General features: G+C 41.2%; 1 pseudogene; it reads right to left on the minus strand.

Annotated features, from left to right (window-relative positions):
• Positions 1-563: 563 nt before the first annotated feature.
• Positions 564-15,289, minus strand: LOC110088926 (membrane-bound glycerophospholipid O-acyltransferase 1-like; annotated as a pseudogene).
• Between the last annotated feature and the right edge of the window lie 3,827 nt (positions 15,290-19,116).

The following is a 19,116-nucleotide window of genomic DNA, read 5'->3' on the forward strand; positions in this document are numbered from 1 at the left end:
CGTTTTACCCTCCTGTTTTCTAATTTTACTGTTTTGTAATCAGTTTGCAATGACTTGGTGTCTGAAATTTGCTTACCAAAATAAATGGCAATGAATTTCATTTGGCTGAAATGAGGCTTGGGCTGCTGGAATGTGTGGCTGATTTTTAAGCTCAGAAATTGGATTTTGACGAGTCTTCCCACCTGTCTGCACAAGCTAATCCCTTTATACAAACAGAAAGAACAAGAGTTTCTGTAGAACAAGGGCTAATGAGCTTCCAAAAAAAGAAAACGCAGGAGAGGAAACAAAACTCATTGGAAGCAGTAGAAACAATTACTAAGGATTTACTCTCCCTCAGTCTCCATGTCCTCTTGCATGTCTGATCTGCTATCTTCTATCAAGCTATCTTCTATGCAACCTGTTGCAGATCATCCACTCTGGGCTGCTTGTAATAATTCCAGATGCTCAGTGTTCCTTCTTTTGCTTCTGATCTCATCTCCCCCTTGCTCACCAGCTTACAGTAAATAATAAAGATGCCCGTAAACCCATAAATGTCCTTCCAAGGAAAAATTGACCACTAAAAATTAAACAAATTGAAAGCTTCCATAGATAAAAGTCCATTTCTTCAAGCTTAGGACAACTCCTCCATGACAGTGCAGAAAAATGTTAGGCAAAAGTCCGGAAATTGATGGCAAGTATCTGTGGAAGTGCAGTGACTTGTAGAATGTAATTGTAGTCGCAACAGTCAAGAGAACAAATGGAGCTGTAGTATAGCTGACAGCCAGCTGAGTTACCATCTAGACCAGCTTGAGATTCTTTGGGGAGAGGAAGAAGTGCTGACTACTGTTTGTTACTTCTCTGGTTGTTAGTGTCATGAGAAAGCCAGTGATAAAGATAAAATAACATCCGGGGTAAATACCATGCCAAATGGCTGAAAGCAGAAATGATAGAACTATAGGGTACCAAGGAGCTTGCTCATAGCACAAATGTCTCAGCTACACAGTTGTTCGTATATTTCAGTTTTGCATATGAATTTTAAAACTGGTTGCCACCTAAATATTCCTGATATTAAAGTGAGACATTAGGTCCCAATAGAAATTGCCTCTCTCATCAACACCACTGAACCCATAGCCAGCAACGTTGTTGATCAAATCTGCAAGTAATCCTTGGGTTTTGAAGCTTGCCCAACAATATTAGAGTAAGCCAAGTCTTGACAAGAATGAAGTCTTACTGATAAACCCATTCTCAACAATAGATCTTACCGGAAAGCTCTTGGCAAATGTTGAGAACAAAAGTGATGACACAAGCCTGATTCATAGTTGGTGTAGTATAGCTGCCATCAGAGAAGGATAGGAAGCCTATCAAAACCTTTTCGCTTCCAATGGACATCTCACAGCTTCATCTGAACATGTCTTCCTTCAATGAAAGCCACATAGTCCTTATAACTGCTGCATGAGCCTGCTATGATATTTAGGAAGTTGAGGTGATAGCTCAAATAATCCAGTAAGGTTGGTTTTGATTTAAGAGCAAGCTGATTCTGATTCTGTGCTGGAAAGCTCCCCAGATAAGATGAACCAGATGGTGTTGGGCTATATACCACAGCCACTGCAGGCAGGAGACTGGGTTTAGTTTGGAAATCAATCTTGAGATGCAGGTGATGGTCTAGCTTTTTCCTTGTTCTTTCTGGACTTCCAAGGAGAAAGTTTCTGTTTTCTAGTCTGGTGGTACTCAGGTTCCTTGACAGGTGGACCTGGATTCAGATAGATGAGCTAAAAAGAGAGAAGTTTGGAACACATTGTGTTAGAGTAAATATACACACTAATCTCATTCAAAAGAGAATGGCACTAACCAGTTACCTTGAAAGTGGTGAGCGCTCCAACGTTGGAGGCATTCAAGAGAAAGTTAGACAACCATCTGACAAATAAACTTTGATTTGGATTCTTGCATCCAGCAAGGGGTTGGACTTGATGGCCTTATAGCCCCCTATGATTCTATATTATGATTCTATCTACTTAGAATGGCGCTTTTGGTCTAAAGAGTCCCCCCGCCCCCAGTTGACACTTCAGGTCTTGCAATTCCCGAGTGACTCCAGAGAATGCCCCTTGAAGCCAGCCTGGGCTACAACCTTCTTAAAGCAATGGAGCTAGAGATGAACACAGAGTCAGGGAAACCTCCCCAAATAAGATGAGCCAGATGGTGTTGGGCTATACTATAGCCACTGTAGGCATACTGCAGGACATTGGAGATGGGCTGGAGGTCAAGATACAGATGTTGGCCTGTTAGTGACCCCGTCTCTGCCAGAGGTTCTGCACTAAGGAAGGTCCCCTTCAAGTTTGTTCTAAATCAGAAGTGAGAAAAATACCTGAGGACTCTCCCAAAACCTCCTTTTTAACAAACAAGAATTGCATCGCATAGAAGCCTTTAGGAGTGGTGGTGACACATTATTAAATAGGTCAGATCTTCTTTCCCCTACATTTGAGGCCAAAATTACTTTTTCCTCATCATGAAAGGGGGCATTTCAGCCAATTCCCTCCTTCTTTTTCAGCCTATTTGGTAGTCTTTATAGTACAGTCAGAAAACTGTTGTCTGTCCTTGTTAGACATAGGTAAATAAACGTGTGGCATTGATTCGCCCCACCATTGTGGCTTGTCTCTTAGTTCCAAATGGTTGGTGGAGGTATCCATTATCCCACGCTGACTCTCAAGCCATCCTGTCCAACATGGAACCACTTGCTTTCTTGGCAGATGCTCATAAGATACTTGAGAGTCAACATGCCTAAATGGATTTCACTGGAAGCTGGTGGGGCTTTTATGCATCACTGGCCCAACACGACAAGTACATCTTTCTAGAGTTCTGGTTTGGTGCAAAGCAGGGATACAGTTTCAGAGTTTAACATCGGAATCTTCCAGAAAAGAAACTGGCTGCTGGCTGTCACAATGATTCCCCAACACTAAAAATTTCATAAAGCTACATAGAGACCTTTTCTAAGAAGAGGAATTTTAACGAAGCAACATGCATGATTCACATTCACCCTCTTCCAAAATAACCCAGCATGCATAATGGAAAGGTTATTTTTAAGTCATGATTTATGATTTGTAAAAAAAAAAAAAAAAAACACTTAGGACAGTAAGTGTGTGTCGGATCCTCATCTGCCTGGTGTCTTTGAGTTGCTTTTTCCTTGCAAAAACCAACTAAGGTTCATCAACTCCTGGGTGAATCGATTTTCTACATTTCATTCCTTTATTGTGCCACGGGCTCATTGTATCTCAAGTTCAACAGTTATGGTTTTAATGAACAGCATTTCCATGCTCAGCTGATGAATGGCATTGTTTCAGAGCCGCGCAGGGCAAAGTGTAACCACCCAGATGCTCCTGGATTGCTCCTCCAGCTGGTATAATAATAATAATAATAATAATAATAATAATAATAATAATAATAATAATAATAATAATAATAATAATAATAATAATAATAATAATAATAATTGTTATTGTTGTTATTATTATTATTATTATTATTATTATTATTATTATTATTATTATTATTATTATTATTATTATTATTATTATTATTATTATTATTATTATTATTATTATTATTATTATTATTAATTGTCATTGTAAGTATATACACAGTATATCCATACAACAAAATTCACAATAGGCTCAGGGGTGAGGAATAAGGCTGTATTTGGGTTCCTCAATTCAGTTCAAATGTCCCTTTGGGTCTTCAGAAAAAGTTGTGTCCCACCCGATTTGATTTCTGCCCTGGATTGGAATTGATTTGTACATGTAGACCCACCCGCTCTACTGCTTTTGTTATTTTTAGGCTGATGCACATGGAATTTGCAGACATAATAGACTCTAGAGAAGGGAGTAAACCTGCCAAATTTCAGACAATTAGCTTGAGGGCTTTGCATATTACACACCTTTATAATTCACTTAAAAAAAAACATCCTGAGAAGGCTAAGTAATTTGGGTCCCCTCTAATTCAATCTGTGCCACAGATCTGAATCAATTTGTAAATTTGTTTAGCTGCATTGCAGAACCTAATCTGCCCATTCCAAATTGAGCTGAACCTCATACAAATCTGTTGGATTCAGGGCAATTTGGTGATTAATTTGGCCTTTGTCCTAGTGAGGAATGCCAGGAGCTTTGGTCTTACTACCTCATAAGGGCTCTTTGTGTTAGAGGACAGTATCCATATAGAGCACCAAGGTCTGAAGAACTTTAGGGAAAAAACATGGAGTGTTTAGAGAGAATGTGTGGTAAATACACTCCAAAAGAGAACAGATCATGGTCAGTGGCTTTGGGATTTTGACTGGGTGTTGGGCAGAGGGAAACATAAAGTCAGGTGGGACTAATGGTGTGGAGTACCTGAGATCTTGTACAGCTACTCCACACTACAATAGTTGTTTATAGGTCTCACTTGGGTCCTCAAACTGGAGACTGTAGTGTTTGCCACTAAGTCAATATTAAGCTGTACAGTTGGGTCAAGTCTATCTGATGGACTGCATCTCCCTCATATAAGGTTTTCAGATCATCCAGGAAGGCCCTTCACTTGATCTTGTCACCTTTACAGGTATATTTGACAGGGACCTGAGAGCAGACCTCCTTAGTGGTTACCCCAAGGTTATGGAATGTCCTCTCCTTTTGTGAAGATGGGCATGCCCATAACTCAGAATTGATGGCAAATGGGGATGACTAGAAGAAACATACAAGCCTTAAGATGTTAAACTGGAGCACATGTGATTCTTCACCACTGCCCTGCCAGCTGTGGTGGTTGAGAACTGAAGTCCAACCGCATTTGGATGGTCATATATACCCATCTCCTGGTGAAGTGTATTACAGTATTATTGTATTCTATTGTCCTTGGGAAGTTCATTTTTCACCTTGTTCCGTATCTTACCTTTTGTATGTTTCTTGCTTCTCCAGAGACTTTCTTGCCTGCTCATTAGGATAACTTATTTCTCTAACAATGCTAGCTAGGCTCTACATTTACTTGGGGGCAGGCCCTATGATCAGCTGATATTGGACTGATCAAGGTTGCACCTCAGATGAGTATGATCTCTGTTGCCATCAGTTGTCATTAGTTACACTGAAAGCATATGTTGTGTCTGAGTTATACAGAACGAGGCTAAGGAATTCTCGGAATACACACTCAAAGTCTTACAGTAATTCTTTGGCAAGGGTAAGATTACAGAAAGAATTGCATGTACTTTGTTCCGTGAGCATTAGAATTAAAAAATGGATTCTGGCCATTATTTGCCTACCATGATTCTGACACATACATTCGTTCTTCCATTGTGGATTAATGCCTGTCCGCTTATTTTTTTTCAAGGTTTAAAGGGAGGATGGATAGAAACAGAAAGGTGCTAAGAAGAAGAAACTGTGCTCAAAAATCAATACCACTTTGAATCACTTGATGCTTACCTGATGCTTTTTGTCTTTTAGCGGTCCACCTTCCATGCCATTAATTACAGTCTTGAAATCCAGCAGCTTTTTGCTACCTTCTCAATATTCAGAGAATATAGAGCTTTCTCAGCCTTTTGCAGAATGGCCATACATTGCTGCTGCTGTTTTTAATGCATTCTTTTGCAGGCAGAAGGTCTTGGATTAAGCAGTAATAACATGAGATAAGACTGGGGGAAACCCTGTCTGAGATTTCTGGATAACTCTAACCAACCAATAAAAAAAGAAGGTGTGTTGCTTTCCCATTCTTATGCTCCCATGTTCAGAACCCCTTGCCAACATTACCAAATTCGGGCAATTGTGATAAAAGCAGCACTTTGCTTTTGAGAACAATGTTCTTCTACTACTACTGTACTTTTTTTTCAATGTGTAGAATCATAAAATCATTGAGTTGGAAGGGGCCTATAAGGCTATCGGGTCTAACCCCCTGCTCAATGCAGGAATTCAAACCAAAGCAGATCTAACAGATGGTTGTCCAACTTCCTCTTGGTTCCACTGTCAAGCTCCTCTAACAATAAAGATGTTTCTCCTGCTATTCAGCTCCAATCTGGCTTCCTGTAGCTTGAGCCCATTGTTGCGTGTCCTGCACTCCGGGATGATCGAGAACAGATCTTGCCCCTCCTCTGTATGACTACCTTTCAAGTCTTTGAAAAGTGCTATCCTATCTCCTCTCACTCTTCTTTTCTGAAGGCTAAACATGCCCAGTTCTTTTAGTCTTTCCTCATACAACTTGGTTTCCAGAATAGTACTTTGAAAGACATGGCATCCCCTCCCCACTGAATACTGTTACACAAATTCATTGAAACTCTGAACTTTTAATCAACAGTTTTCTGTCCAGGCTCTCTTCCTCTTTCTTCACTTGAAGTACCACAGTGGCCGAGCGAAGGAAGTTCAACCAGGATCAGCAGGTTAATTGCTAGTTGGTTCGATGTGCTTGGCCACAGCGAGGTGGGACACTCTAACATTCCTCCTGAGAAGCTTGTTGCCGAAGCCTGTCTTCTTATGATGATGCACAATTAAGCTGTAGAATGAAGGGGATAATTTATAGGAGAAAATAAACAGAAAATGTCTCATAATGGCTTGTAAATTAGGATAGTTCATCCAGAGCTCATAGGTGAAACACTAAAATGGTATCTCACTCCTTCCTCCCAACTGAACTTGTATCACAGAGGACTAACAACAGCTTTGCTGTCTTCTAGGCTGATTTTTCTACAGAAAAGGTCTGGGAGAAGTAGATTATGCACCAAATATTGATTAAAGGAAAAAGTCTTCCTTCTCATATCATATTCCCTGGTGTTTCTTTGTTTTTGTGTGTGTCAAGTGTTGTTAAGCATCCTTCAGTCTTGAAAGACAATGGTAACGTGTTCTGTATGGAGGACTTGGAACAGCGTCTAGTGTGGCTGAGGAGGACGATTTGAGAGTGACAATCCCTTCCACATTGAAGACAAATCCAATCTGTCCCCTGTCCAGCTCCCTGATTTTGCTGCCTTTGTGACTTCCTCTTTGCCTCAGCCTGCTGGACAAGGGTCTCTTCAAATTGGGAGAGGCCGTGATGCAACGCCTGCCTCCAGGCTGAATGCTCAGATGTCAGGGTTTCCCATCTGTTGAGGTCCATTCCTAAGGCTTTCAAATCCCGCTTGCAGATGTCCTTGTATCACAGCTGTGGTCTCCCTCTGGGGCAATTTCCCTGCACTAATTCTCCATACAGGAGATCCTTTCTCCTGTATGGAGACTGTGTCAAGGGTCAGCCACAAACTGATGAATATCCAGAGGAAACATCTGTAGAAGTTTTTACAGCCTTGCATGTTGTTGTAGAGAGTGTGGCAGAGAGAGACCTTTCCTGATGTGTTGTGACTGCAAATCTATCCTGCACTAACTAGTCGTTTTTTCCCACCTCTGAATTCAAAGAAAGCCTCAACTCTCTGCTGAGTGTTCCTTTTCCTCTCTTTCATCTGTTGGAAGCAGTTTGTTAGTTCGCTGTTGATTTGTTCACAATTGTGAGTAAAGAAATGCTTTTTATTCTTCCTCCTACAAATGTCTGAGTGAGTTATGGAGACTTTAAGTGCCAGTTAATGAGAAAGGGGTGAAATATCTGGGGAAATAGTAGCTACCCTCTTCTGTAAGTCTCTGTACTTCTACAAAAGGAATTTTAGCAGACTTTCCAAACTCTGCTAGAAGTTCGATGAGTGGCTTTCTTTTTTTCAGGCGAGCTGGGGAAAAGAAAAAAGAAAAATCCTAGACATTTTCTCAGGGAGAAAAAAAAATCTGATAAGATCCGACAATATCCTTCTTCCAGCCGTGAGACTTTGCAAGAACACTGGGAAGGATGTCATTTGCAAATTGCACATAAATGACTCCCCTCTCCACCGTTCTCTCAGACGTTGCAATATCTCCAGCCGTATTGCTATGCAAGGTACATTGCTTATTGATTTTTCAATTTAAAAGTTTGATAAGACTTGAGAAATATTTTAGTTCGTAATCCTCCATATTTATACATATGGCAGTGGGGGAAGGGGAGAATATACGCTTGGAAATGAATAGCTATTTGACAGTTGGTTTATGTCAGCAATATTTTCTTAAGTTAATTGTGTTTTTCATACACTGCGGAGCCGCTTATTCACCGCAACTCCAACCTTATTCATTACTGGGTTTTGCTGCAAAATGCAGAGAGGTTTGTCTAAAGGGGAGACCAGGGTTGCAATGGACCTTTTGAATTTAATTGAATCTTGGGATCTGGTTGGTTTCTCTGCCTTTTAGACTACTTTTTTCCAGTGGGATAGATTTTTTGTATAGAAATAGAAACATGTCTTTCTACTGTACCATGACTCTTAAACTTCTGATCTCTTTAAAAACAGCAAGGTCTCAAAACATCATCCTACTGCTGCTTCAGTAAGACATCATAGTCCTTCTTCTCCCAAATCACTATCTGAACTGTGCTTAGATGATCCTGTGTTACATGAGTTTCATCACCTTCTACAATCTGGTTCAAGTTGTTCTTGTGACATCTAAGGGACTGAATATGAGCCATTGAAAGTTCACTGCTTCTACATCCTATTGATTTTTGAAAAAAAAAATTGTTGAAGCATATACTTTATCTGGATTATATCAACTCTTCATGTAGTCTCTAGAATTAATCTTAACCCAATACTTCCAGAAATCTGCCAGCAGAGGTTTGGGAAATAGCATTCCATTTGACAATTCTTTTTTTTTTTTTTAAGCACAAGATTATTATTTCATATACAGTATGCTACATTTACATCCCACCTTTGCACCAATGAGCTTGCTTGCTTGCTTTATTTATTTATTTAAATTCTCTCCCCCCCCCCCATCTAGTGGCAAGCCACTACTCTTCGCTTGTTCCAACAGAAAATGAACATAAAATAAAACCACGACAAAGGACAAACCTATACCCCATCTGAACAACTGTACAACTGGATTTAAGGACCTTTGTAATTCCATGACTCTATGATTTTCTCTCTCTCTCTCTAATTTGTGGTCAAAATAATGCATGTAATTTTTGTCTCCAATGACTAGGCTGGTATTTTTTGAGGAGTAGGAGGGTGGATTTTACCTCACAGCCAGCTCTGACATGATATCCCTCCCTCTTTTTTTGTAAAAAAGAGAATCCTTATAGATAGTGATGATTGTGGGACACAAATTCATCAGCCAAAGTAGAAGATATCTTCCCCCACCTGGGAAAGGAATGATTTCTTCCCTATTAAAGCAAAAACACTTCTCATAACCTTAATGTCTCCTACTGGACTTAACAGAATTTAAAGGCAGTGATGTGATTTTCATTGTGGGAAGACCTTTTTTTAATGGGAAAGGGAGAGAGGAGTGAAGTTGCAATTTATTCTTGTACCAATGTAACAAAGAGTTTACTGTGTTATTATTGTAGAGCAATATATCATCAAAGAGCACATAAACAAATCTCTTCTGGATTGTATCCTACCACATTTCTCTATGGTGCATGAACTCATATTTGCCCTTGATGCTCTTAGGGAAAAGCCCTTTCAGATCTGCCGGTAGTTCCAGACACATCCTCATAATCCTCCTTTCCCATTTCATAGACCCTTTCTGGCCATTCACTTAGCTGGATTTATATCCCACCCTATCTTAAGGGCCGAGGGTGGCCAGCAGCAATCAAGTTAGTCCATGACTCAGTGAGGAGGCTGGCAATAAAAACAGACTATAACAATTCTAGCCATCTCAACACATCACTGTCCTTTTTTTCTTCAAATATTTCCTTTGTAGCTTCAGAGGATTTAACCATTTTCTTTGAAGCCTCTAACCTAGAGATGGGCACGAACCCCCCCCCAGGGGAGGGGATGTTATCATAGGGCCCTGAGGGCCCAATCTGGGCATCTGGGGGCTTCTTCTGTCCCACCTCACATCAACTGATAGTTTCTCAGATTTTGCATAAGTCTCCAGGCAGGGTGGGTAATGCTTCCCTTAAGATTCATTGGAGATAACAGAATGTCAATTAGTAATCGTGGCATATATTCAAATATTTCCCACATAGAAAACCCCAGCACCTCTGCTTATAATAAACTAGTTCATTAGAAAGGAAATACATTAAAGCATCTCCGTGATCATCTAGATATCTGATTGCAGGGACTTCTGATTCATATCACTCCTTCTTTTCTTCCCTCCATGGGACAAGGATGGTATTATTGGATGGATACCCTAATCCTCAGCTTTGCAAATGTTGTCAAGAGAGGTACACCAGACGGGTTGGCAAACTCTGGAGGTCCAGAGGTCAATTTCCATCAAGAGTCCCACTGAGCCCCATAAAATGAAGACATACAGGAAAACAAAAACACGCAAAGGACCACTTCTTGCATTGCAATTGACCTCCCCCATCTCTTATTATCTGTCATTCCCCTCCCTGTACGTCACGTGAGTTGTATGTATACACGTGAGATCCAGTGTGCTGCAGTACACAGAGTCTCAGACTAGGACTCAAGAGATCTGAGTTCAATCCCTTGCTCCACCGTGGAGACTTTTTAGAGCAGTGGTCCCCAACCTTGGGCCTCCAGATGTTCTTGGACTACAACTCCCAGAAATCCTTGCTAGCAGAGGTGGTGGTGAAGGCTTCTGGGAGTTGTAGTCGAAGAACATCTGTAGGCCCAAGGTTGGGGACCACTGCTTTAGAGAGTGTCAATGGGAAGCTACTCCTTGAACATCTCACATATCCTGAAAACCCTATAGGGTCACAGTGGAAGGTCACTTTATAGCATAAATTATGTCTGCTATATCTTTTATATTTTAGTTATATATCTCTACATAACTAGTGCAGTGAGAAGAGAGTACAGGGGGTCTTGGAAGGGTTTGGGGATCCACACAACATGTCTTGGGCTCTACATGCAGCTCGTGCTCTGTCTTTCCCCCCTATTTTATTAGAGGGAACAAGAGATGGTTCCATGAAAGACCCTTGAGCCTAATTCTGCGTTTTCCTTTTTCGGTAGCAAACTTCTTCCATCCTACAAGATTCCACTGCAAAGGAGCCTCAACCGACGCCAGCCTCCAGAATCACCCGATCTCCTGGTGGCATCTAGGCACCAAATGAAGCCGTCACTTTTGCCCTGTAGGGGAAACGGCAGAGCTCTGCCTTTCAATTAAAGGTTGGCAGCTCTGCTCCAAAGCAGTCAAGGATGAGCCGTACACGGAGGTGGCCCGCGGAGCTGATGCCATGGATGAGAGATTGAGGTTTTAACAATCAGATGCCACAGTGACTAGTGCACGTCTTCTGACAAGGACAGTCACTTTAACCAGGCTGTGAGTCAGATGCCGGGGGTGGAGGTGGGGAGAAGAAATTTATGAACTGTCTCTCTGTTCAAATTTCAGGGCTAGCGCTGCTATCATTTTGGCAATAAAACTTAATGAGGGGATAAGGATGGAGGGTGTACTGTGGACTCTCTGTGTTACTGCCAAGTTCTACGTTTGGTCTGAGATGACATTTCATTTTGAAATAGGGAAGAGAAGGGAACATACCTTTACCTCTATTTTTAGGTCTTTTTTTCCGTTTTCTTTGGCTACATTTGGGGGAGAGCTGGTATAGCATTCATTGCCATTTTATGCCTCTCTTAGATCTTAGATGAATCCCGTTGGTTGATGCACCTTATTATTATATGGGTGGACACAGCATGTAAGAATCTGTACCCGCATTTGCTTGTTTTCTTCTTTCTTCCTTAATCTTTCTTTGTTTTCTCTCATGGCTGTGAGACTGTACTTTATGACTTCACATTTTGAAGTAGAGAAAAGCCGGCCTTTCTCATGAGGCTTCTAGCTCAGAAATGGAGAATCTGAAGCCTTCCAGATGCTATTTCACTATGAATTTTAGTGGGTGGGGAGTGTTTGGGGATTTTTTATCTGTGCGCATGTGGGTCTGGTCTCTGGGTGCCTGTGTGAATTTCGTTGTATGGGTATACTATGTATATACTTAGGTAAAGGTAAGGCAAAGGTTCCCCTTGACATGTAGTCCAGTTGTATCCGACTCTAGGGGACGGTGCTCATCCCTGTTTCCAAGCCGTAGAGCCAGCGTTTGTCCAAAGACAGTTTCCGTGGTCATGTGGCCAGCGCGACTAGACACAGAACACCATGACCTTCCCACCATGGTGGTACCTATTTATCTACTTGCATTTACATGCTTTCGAACTGCTAGGATGACAGGAGCTAGGACAAGCGACAGGGCCTCACTCCGTCACGTGGATTCGATCTTACGACTGCTTGGTCTTCTGACCCTGCAGCACACAAAGGCTTCTGCGGTTTTACCTGCAGCGCCACCGCATATACTTACAATGACAATACATTTATTTGATAGGTCCATCCTTCTTGACCACAGGGCATGCAGATTGGGTATGATGGGAACTGGAATCCATCAGCAGCTGGACTGCCATGCATTCTCTTAACCTGGTCACTTAACCTTTAGCTTAACCTCTTAGCTCTCTTCCACTCAGAAACTAAGCATATGTATATGCAAGTGAATCGTTTAATGTTATGTGATGTAATATTGGCACCAACCTATAGTGACTACAATATTTATTTTATTTTATTTATTTAATTCCATTTTTGTTACATCCAACTAGTGGCAAGGCCACTACTTTGGGTGGTGAACAAATCAAAATGACATAGTATAGACATATAATAAAGCAGCAATAAAATTCAAATGAAACACCATACAAAAATCATACTCTCTCAAAGTAAAATAATTAATGCCACAAAAGGAAGATAATAACTATAAAACATTTAGGATAGAAAATATAATAATAATTGGCAGCAAATGTAGCAAGTTAACAGGCTCAGGAATACAATGACTCAATGGGGTAAGGCCATAAAAGGCTTGTGAAAATAGCCATGTTTTAAGTTGTCCCCTAAAACAAAGGAAAGATGGGGCTAATCACCTGGGAGGGAGTTCCAGATCAATGTGGCCACCACAGAGAAGACACGGTTTCGGATGGCAGTTTTTCTGGGCCTCCCTCAGGTTTGCCATCCATAGCATCTCTTTATAAGAGGGGAAGGTGGGTTGATGGATAGACATTTTGAAGGCTTTCAAGGTAAGTGAGAAGTTCAAACAATGTCTTACCCAGAAGGTCCCAGGCAACAACCAATGGGTCAGTTTGATGTCGGTACTGAGAAGGATACCTAGAACAGATAAAAGAAACATTTGGTGTGTGAGTCCTTGTAGAAGTCACACCAGTGACTCCGTTCAGACTTGGCTCAGGGTTATTTTCTTCTTCTTCAATGACTTGGACTTGACCTACAACTCAGAATCCAACCACCCCTCCCTTTCTTCTGTGGGAAGAAAAAGCTTGATTTTAATAGGGACTGAAACTCAGGTCTGGGTACCAAAGACCTGGACTTGGGACTCAGATCCAAAGATTTGCCAACATCCTTGATACCCACCAATGGCTTACATTCCACTTCTTCTATTGGCACTCTGGGATTCTCCAACTGGCCCAAGGATATGTAGGCTGACTCTCCTGGGAGGCATTGGGGGGGGGGCTGAAACACCCGAGGTCTGCTTCCGCAGCCATGTACCCAAATGACTGAGCTCACTCAGCCAGCAGCTGATCAATATTTTCTCAGCATCCTGGAGAGAAGTGACAAGAGGCTCCAGAGTTCTTCAACACTTTACAAATAGGTTTGATGGAGAACAGACGAGATGTTCATCAAATTTACTGATAGCAACAAATTTGATTGGTATTGTTATTACGACCTTAGATCAGCAGCATTACACTACGGTATGCCAGTCAGATGCACACTCTCCATTTATCACCCACACTATGTACAACCAACTCTGCCGTTTTGCCTGAGACAACCATCTCCAAACCTTTCTTGGTATTCAGTTTTGCCTCTATTAAATGTTAAATTAGAAGGGATGTGGTGGCGGTGCGGATTAACCTCTGTGCTGCAAGGTCAGAAGACCAGCAATCGTAAGATCGAATCCACATGACGGAGTGAGCTCCCGTCGCTTGTCCCAGCTCCTGCCAATCTAGCAGTTCGAAAGCATGTAAAAATACGAGTAGATAAATAGGTACCACCATGGTGGGACAGTAATGGTGTTCCGTATCTAGTCGCACTGGCCATGTGACCATGGAAACTGCCTACGGACAAATGCTGACTCTACAGCTTGGAGATGGGTTTGAGCACCACACCCTAGAGTCGGACACGACTGGACTAAATGTCAAGGGGTACTTTTACCTTTATCTATTAAATGTGGCTATCAGGCGGTGCCACCTTGACACGGATGCTTTTCTTTAAAACAGCATAAAATCCCTAATCATGGTTTTATTTAATAAACTGATGTTGTGTGAAAAGAACCACCATGATGAAACTACTGCTTAAGTCTCCAGAGCAGCCTGCTAGCAGAGGTGGATGCAATGCCTCGATTGAATGCTACAAATCTTATTAATAGAGATTAAAAAGAAAGAAGATGACAAGAGTTTGTTTTGGACAAAATGAAAGGATTTACTTTGAAATAATAAGTAGGTGATGATAATAGGCAAAGGTAAATTTATGGATATAATAACAGGAGCAAAAGTAAACTTTACTTTTATATTCCTTCACTACACATATATAACTAAATGTACCCAACATACCAGCATTATATATGTAGACAAATTCCATATATGCTGGAATCTGTCATGCAATATTCTGGGAGAAGGTGGTGTCAATGGCCAAAATCCTGTTGCTTAGAGTAATAAATTGGACTAAAGGGGGCCCATTGAATCAGTGGGGATTTGATGAGTCACTTCTGGAGATGGGCATAATGGTTCATTTATCAGATGAACAGGTGTTTGGTGCTTCAGAGCCCTGCCTCCTCTGGCAGGTGCCCACTCAGAGGCAGCACACAGAGGAGGTGGGGCAGGGCCATAGCCTCCAAGTGGGCACCTGTCAGAGGAGGCAGGACTTTGAAGCACCTTTGTGGTCAATAAATGAACTGGCATGAATGCCAAACTGGTAGTTCACTTCCTCTGTGAGTTCTGGCGATTCAAATGGGCCGACTCTCACTGCAGCCTGCTTTCAGTTTTATGGTAAGTCTTGTTTTTGTGTAAATTCTGGCATCCCAACAGGCCCTAGAAGAGCATGGCATCCTTTGTGGGTTTCCAGCTGATTCCAGGTTTTGAAGTCTTATTGTACAGTAGAACACAGCCACTCTTCTTGCATTTGCCAAGGGAGTCCTCATTTGCCCCCGTACTGAGTGGAGAAACAGCAATGCTGCTTACTGTATATTCATCCTCGCTTGTTTCAAACATGCCCTGGTTCACATCTTCTCCCTTTGGAGGGACTGGGAAAAGATCACAGATGAGCAAGCGGAGGACGACAAAAGATAACATGCTCTTTCATCCTCAGCAGCTCTCTTCCTCCTTACCCGCCTGAGCACTGATAAAATAAAGTAATAGCTACAAATGGTGATGGCTGAGTTTACTGATGCTACTTGAGCAATTATAGAAAGATCTGAAAGAGCTACATTATGTTCTGAACTTCTAGCACAGTGTTTTCTTCCACTGGTCCCCAGGATTTCTTACACCAAGATTGATCTGCTCTTCTTGCAACTAGAAGGGAAGCTTTATTCTCTACTTCCACCAGCCACAGACAGAGTAGTGGTATTCCAACAGTAACCTGATATGCCAGAGAGTAGCTGGAATATAATTCCTCTGGTTATAGTTTCAGCATCTGTTGTTTTGTTCAAAAGCCTCGTAAAGGTCGCAGGGAGGGAAAACTCCAATTAAGAAAAATTGAAAATAATGCAAACATTCTCCGCTCCAAACTGCCATAATAACTATAGGTATTGTTTCAATAAGAAGAGGCGTTCCCTAAAGAGAAAAACCTTTGCTTCAAAGCAAAAAAAGAGAGGCTTAAATCTATACTTCCAAAGCAAAGAAAGAAAGATCACGAATTCAATTTCCCCTATTTGGTTAAAACATGGGCACATTTGATGTAGATTTTTTGCACCTTAACTTCTACCCCTAGTGAACACTGCAGCACAGTCCCACTCCTAATATAGCATAGTACTGGTGGAGTTGAAAAGCTGAAATGGAGCTTCCTGGCACAGTGGTTAAACTAAAGCTCTGCATGAAGACTGCTCTTTACCTGAGTTTGATCCTGATGGGCTCTGCTAACTGACTCAGAGCTGACACAGCCTTCCATCTTTCCAAAGCTGGTAAAAGTGAGCACCGAGCTCACGGGAGGGCAAAGTGTAGACTGAATAATTATGTTGTAAACTGCCCAGATAGTGCTTTAAGTGCTACAAAGCGGTATATAAGCAGCACACTTTGCTTTTCCTTTGGTTTAACATATGCTTTGAGAAAATTGCAATGTCCCTCCAGTAGAAGTGACGTGTATTTGGAGGAAGGAAGTCTCATTGACCAAGGTCATGTCCAGATTAAACCACTTGTGCAGTGAGCTGTTCTGCATTTATGAAGCTTGCTCAAGGAGGTGCCCAGGACTTCTTTGTACAAGAGTAGCTTCACTGTCTGGAACATGACTCTCTGCTTGCAGAGCGTCAGTCAAAGTGGGACTTCATGTTACCAGCCAACCAGCATGCTATCCTGAGCATGGCTTTGCTTTAGATGTGTTGGCCATATCCTGTTATTACTGGCTTCCCCTATTTGTTGGTACTGAAATGCATATTGCACTGAGCAATGCTGAATTCTTTCACTTGAATGAAAGTCTTTTATTTTTACTATGGAGGATCAACTTTTACATGTTATTTTATTCTGGGTTCTATCTCCTTCACTGTCTGTTCCACTGAAATTCTGGTTTAAATAAATATATAAAAGTCAGTTTCTTGCACTAAAATGGATACATGCATAAAGTTGCAATGCTTCCAAAACAAGAGGACATGGACTTAACATTAAATATGCATATGTTAATTGATATGTATAGAGGCAAATATGACCAAGAACTGCTAAAACTAAAATTAAAATACAATACATCTCAGTTCCCGGGAGAGAGATTATGTCCAGGTAATCTGTGCATTTGCTGCTTTCTCAGCTTGTCAAGAGCAGCGTCCAGACTTCTGAGTGCTTCCTTCCTTACAGTTGCTTACCTTCAAAATCAAATTGGGCTCAGTGGCTCTTTAAGTAATAGAGATGGGCAGGAACCACTGGTTTGGTGGGTTCCTCCTAGTTCATTTCTTGGCTGAACAGGTGTTTGGTGCTTGCCAGCCCCCTGCCTCCTCCTGCAGGCACCCACTACGAGGCGGCGCCCAGAGGAGGCAGGGCAGGGAACCTCAGTTCGGCTGAAAAATGAACCAGTATGAACCGTCAGACTGGCGGCTCATACCCATCTCTTGTAGAAAATCAACGATAATCAAGTTGATTCTGACAGATGGAGACCCTTTTCAGGGTTTTTCTAGGTAAAGAATACTCAAGAGTGATTTACCATTCCCTTCTTTTGGGGGTGCCCTGGGACTGTGCAGCTTTCCCATGGCCACACAGTTTCGCTCCACTCAAAAGAGACACAGCGGGGAATCGAACGTCCAACCTCTGGGACCACAGACCTGACTCACTGAGCTATCTAGCCAGCTAATCTAGTAAAGGATGCCTTCTAACCGGGGAGTCTTTTCTGAAAGTCATTCATGCAGAGGAGTATGGTCTGTAAAGCAGGACACATGGCCACCCTGATACGTCATAGGAAGAAGAAAGAATTTTCATGCCAGGTCTCTCTCTCTCTCTCTCTCTCTCTCTCTCACACACACACACACACTACATATATATATACTATATATATAGTAGTGTTCCATCGTAAATATTTCAGAGGTAATGATCCTTTTTTGCAATTTAAGGGAAGTGGAGCAAATGTAAATTCAGCTAATGGGAGTTCTTGTAGCCATCGTTATAAACTAACAGTTCCTCACTGTATTCTGAAGGGAACAGTCAATAAAATGAGATTAATGATTCGGGTGCCATAAAACAAAATCAATAGAAAGATAAGCAGGAGAGGGCGTCTGCCTGCCAGGATCCCTGGGTTTGTTTGTATCTTTTTTCATGCAAGGTCTCCTTCCCTCTGTGGTGGAACTTTTCTGATTCATCTTTCAGCTAGGAAGGTCTGCCTATGCAGGAGGACTGCTAAAGAAAAAAGCAGAAAAAAGATGCAATATATATATACTGTATTGTCAATGCACTCCCTGAAACCTTCATCATCGGCAAGATGGTGAAGCTGCTGCTGCAGTTTTTCCTCCAGAGTTGTCCGAGGCATTTTCTCTCCTTACTGTTATTACTCAAAGATGTTTTCTGTGTGTATTGACAAGGCTTTTCTCATAAGTGGCATTTTGCACAAATGTTGAAATCTGCACAAGTTACGTGTACTGCAGGGCTTGAGTTCATGGCACACAACTATGTTATCTGTTACCTTTGTACATGAACTTTGAAACATTCAAATATTCAGATCGGTTATATGCCTCATTTTGCTCAATGAGCCAGTCCTTCTATGTTTACTGTGTTGTGTAGACTTTCCTCTTGGTTTCTCTACAACCTTGTGAATTCTTGGCTCTGGCATCAGATCAAGATGCAGATTTTTCTTGTGGTTCCAATTTGGTTGGTTGGTTGGTTGGTTGGTTTATGTATGTATGTATGTATGTATATGTATGTATGTATGTATGTATGTATGTATGTATGTATGTATGTATGTATGTATGTATGTATGTATGTATGTATGTATGTATTTATTTATTTATTTATTTATTTATTTATTTATTTATTTATTTATTTATTTATTTATTTATTTATCTTATATGCCGCCCACACTACCCAAAGGTCTCTGGGCAGCTTACAACAATTAAAATACAGTAAAAAATAAATAAAACAATTAAAATACAATTAAAATATATACTCTAACAATTGCCATCAGGACCCACAGTTGATATTATTTCAATTAAAAGCTTTCTGGAACAGGAAGGTTTTGACCTGGTGACTTTGGCAATTTGTGAAAACTGCGACAGAAAATGCAATGCTAATGTATTTTCTCTTTGTGAAACTAAACACATGTGCATGCACACACTCTCTGAGTATGTACAACAGGGAAGATCATAAAGATATAAACAACCCATGCTAGTTGATTTATTAGTTAATGCAACAGCAAATTATACAGAAATTTGCAGAAGCCTGTTTTTTCTTTCACCCAACAAAGTTGAATCCAAGTCATCATTTGCATCATGACC

This window comes from Pogona vitticeps, chromosome 10 (assembly GCF_051106095.1).
Source record: "Pogona vitticeps strain Pit_001003342236 chromosome 10, PviZW2.1, whole genome shotgun sequence".
Classification (NCBI taxonomy): domain Eukaryota; kingdom Metazoa; phylum Chordata; class Lepidosauria; order Squamata; family Agamidae; genus Pogona; species Pogona vitticeps.